General features: G+C 38.3%; 1 long non-coding RNA gene across 1 annotated transcript; it reads right to left on the reverse strand.

Annotated features, from left to right (window-relative positions):
* Positions 1–778: 778 nt before the first annotated feature.
* LOC140338574 (uncharacterized) lies at positions 779–3,574 on the reverse strand. The gene is made up of 4 exons (XR_011922273.1): positions 3,515–3,574; positions 2,981–3,077; positions 2,812–2,904; positions 779–1,554 (listed from the first exon to the last, which is right to left on the reverse strand). It is a non-coding gene; the product is annotated as an uncharacterized lncRNA (long non-coding RNA).
* Between the last annotated feature and the right edge of the window lie 508 nt (positions 3,575–4,082).

Consider the following 4,082-nt stretch of genomic DNA (forward strand, 5'->3'; position numbering starts at 1 on the left):
TTAGGGGAAAGAAGGGGGGGTTGAAATATATATGCTTAGATTGTAAGCTCTTTTGGGCAGGGTCCTCTCCTCCTTCTGTGTCATTGTATCTGTCGGTTATTTGCAACCCCTATTTAATGTACAGCGCTGTGTAATATGTTGGCACTTCAAAAAAGAATGTTTATTAATAATATTAATAATAATAATATTAATATCAAATATATTTTTTAGTATAGATATCCATTAGCTCTCACTCAAATAACACTAGTGCAAAAGATCCTGAAGTTCAGGAGTCACATAGACAACTATAAATGCATAGGGTAATAGTAAAATAGGCAAAACAAGCAATATGATAATATAATATATTTAAGCGAATAGAAAACATTAATGATTTTTTAATTTTTCTAGTTTCAAAGGTGAACTTTAGCTTAGAATGGAAACATTTTTTTCCGGCATTTTTTTTGATGAATGAATGTATTAAACAATTGCTCTGCAGGATTAAATATTCTTAGGAATTGGCAAAATCTTACTCATGCTGAGAATCCCTTAGTATTCGGTGTTTAGCACATCCCCAGTTACACAAGAGAGGTGCAGCAAATTGGCTCTATTCCGTTTTAAAAACAAGTCCTATAAGGACACTACAAAAATCAGTGTAAAGACGACCATTTTCACATGGCCAGTAAGGATTAAAGTCTTACTTATCTATTTTTAGCTTTGTAAAGTTGGTCTCCATGGTCACCATAAATCCTTTTCATATCTGTCTTTGAATTTACTAGCTGCGATGTTTATAGAACTGAGGAATGGCTGGCCATGGCTTCATATTTTGAACAGTTCTGAAACTTCTCTAATTGTGAAGGAGCAATTGATGGGAAACATGTAAGGATCACTCCACCTGCAGAAAGTGGTTACTCCTATTCCAAATAGAAAAAAAAAACTTTAACTATAGGCTATCTCATGCTAGGAGGATGGTTGAGAATGCATTCGGTATTTTAGCAAATCGCTTTAGAATATTTCATACTGCCATCAATCTGCGCATAGACAAAGTTGACAAGTTAGTCTATGCTTTCTGCATAATTTTCTACACCAGAATAATTGCAGTGCATCGTTTGGCCCACTAATGGAGCAAGATTCTGGTACAGCAGCACACATTGCACCGGGGGAAAGCAGCAGCCATTTCACTGGTCTGGTGAACGTCCCTGCATCATTGTTTTCCTTTCCCAGGCTGCACACTGATGGACGACCTTCCTCTTGATTGGTGGTGAAAGACAAGAGGTTGAAGTACCATACTTTACCTATACATCTTCTGCGCCAGCACTTGACCTCTGTGAAGCCTTTACTTTGTTAAAATATTTTTTGAAATATGTGTGCAAGTTTTGAATCTTCTGCTCCACGTAGGTAATTTTGGCCGCAGAATTTTTGCTTTTGCAGAGCTCCACTAAACCACCATCTTCATCTTGAGATACCTGTTGGCATACTCTCCAGACCTCACTTTCCACAGACAGGGATAGACTCTGTAGGTTTTACTGAATTCACAAATTAATTCTGGGTTGTTGAATGCATCATAGGCCATGATCCCTGCAAAATAAAAAATAAAAAATCACCTTCAAGATTCCAGATTAACTACAGACTCAAATACAGCACAAGGACAGGCAAAGCAGCAACACCAGACAGGCCTGGAGCGTAATGGCTTTAGGAAGGTAGTGGAAGGCCTGTATGACAGAGAGACAGGAAGTAGTGTTAAAGGGGGTGGGAGATTCTGCCTTTGGTGTGGAATCTCCAAAAAAGGTGTGTTTTAAGGTCATGGTATTGTGGTTATGTGGTGGGACTGCGCTTGGTAGTGATATCCTTCCCCAGCTTGGCATGGTGCGGCTTGGAGCATTACATATCTTGGTGGCGCAGATCCCAAAAGGCTGTAATAGAAAAGAGGAACTTCAAGGACCAGTAACCAGATGTTAAACTTTGGGAAAATGCTAATGTGTGGGAAAATGTTATTAAAATATTTATTAAATGTTATTTAATTTTGGGTAGGTTATCGATTTATTATGTCAATTTAATTTGTTATTGTTGTTTTGTTATTTATTTTTGTTATTTAATTCTTTTATTTTTTGGTTAATTTATTAATGTAATAAAAGGTCTACGGTCCATTTAAGCAAAAATCTGGTGTGGTGTAATTTTGTTGGTGGGGAACTGACTGCAGTTCTCTGTTTGTCCTCTAGTCATGACTTCTGAGAATACTCGGAGAAAGAACGTTAGAAGAAAAGTCGTACAAACGAAAGTTTAAACGAAGGAACATTCGTAGATAACCTTGAAAGGTTGATTTCTCTTCAACTTACCCAGCACTCCATGCGTTTCCTGTCTGGTTAGATCATATCTTTTGTGAGTTTTACAAAACATGCCACAGCCAAGTTACATCAGGAGGAGAGCTTCACCAACGAGCCACGATGAGATGGAGGCCATGGTGAGCATCCTTGACAAGGTGGATTCCGATGGCAGGAGGGCATATTATCCACATCCCAACACCAGATTTATTTCCGGCGTTGCATCACCAAAAGAAGTAAGAAAAACTATTATACTTTACCTGGGCTTAGTAACTTGATCAGGTGTGTTTGAGAAGGTGGGTAACTTAATTTTTTGTTATGTTTAGTAAATTGGGTGCTTTTTTTATTAGGCCAACAAGCTTTAAAAAAGAAAAGGGTGGCTGCTGCTAGGGAGCATGAGGCAGAGCAAGAAGCAGAGGCAGAGTTTTACCCTGAACATGAGGGTAGGATATTGCCATATAGTCAAGATTAAAAATGTACCAGGATTATACATTTTAAGTAGATTTATTTTTACTTTCTGCAGAGTTGATTGTTGCCTTCCCACTCCCAACGCAGCATACTGCGGGAAGTGTGTACCTCCACTGTGGATCTTGACCCAGGTATGCACCTAGAAGGTAGAAAGATAGGTTAGATATGGGAATGTGTATATGACATATTTAATGTTTTTTTCTATAAATGTTTACTTTTCAGAAAGTGAAGCTGCAGCTCCTGATGTTATTCCTGAGGGAGAACAGGAAAGCCCAGAGCTGGACACATCAGGGCAGATGGAGAGCGTTGGCTCTATGAGCAGAGGAAAGCAGAAATCTGTTGATAAGCATTCATACATTGTGCATGCAGAAATATGTGTCATATCAATGTGTTAATTTACCTGTACAATATCTGGAAACTCACTATGTTTTTTTATTTTCCCACACAGGTCACATCTTAAAGTAAAACATGCAGCGCAGGATAGACATTCTGCAAAACATACTTAACAAGATGTCAGAGACACTGAGTGCTGCAACTAAGGAGATGATGGCTCTTAAAAGAGAGGTGCAGCAAGCACACTATATGTTTGAGTAGATGACAATACATATGTTTGTATGTACTTTCATTGCTTTCCTATTTATTTTATGAGTTTATTTTTTACCCGGAGTGTTTATTTTTCTATATTTTGTTAAGAAAAACTTTTGCAGTTTGTTAAAATGTATTAATGCTTGACAGCCAGGTAAACTCACATTGAGGAACAGAACATCGCTGGAAGTGACGCAGAAGGGGAAGGACGGAGACCAGCGCTGGAAAGTGAAAAAAAAATGATCAGTTCTATAATTACACACACAAACATATATATATATAATACTTGCATCACATATCGCAGAAGGCTGCAAACTGCTCCCTCTGCACATGCCAAAGATCAGGTATGCGTCATAAGGCGCTTTCTTATAATGTAAAAAATAGGGGCTCATCTCGCACAAGAGCAGTGATATCGCCACTATTTGTTTACATTTTCTGGAAGACAGATCACCTGATCGGGTGAGATCAGGTGATGTGAGCAGAACCCAGAAATAGAAATAAGACGGCCATGCCAGCTGTCCCATCCGTGCTGGATAGAAATAAGCCAGGATGGCGTGGAGCCTACTAGACTTGGAGGAATCTGAAATTCTGGAGGGATCGAAGGCTTGTGAAAAGTAAAGGTGTCATTTTTAAAAATATTTTTCATAAAAGTTCCTCTTTAAGAATGTTTGAGGAGCAGGGTTTCCTCTCATTTACTGATTTATTTAGTTTCTCATTTAATGATAATTATTA

The sequence above is a fragment of the Pyxicephalus adspersus genome, chromosome 9 (genome assembly GCF_032062135.1).
Source record: "Pyxicephalus adspersus chromosome 9, UCB_Pads_2.0, whole genome shotgun sequence".
Taxonomy (NCBI): domain Eukaryota; kingdom Metazoa; phylum Chordata; class Amphibia; order Anura; family Pyxicephalidae; genus Pyxicephalus; species Pyxicephalus adspersus.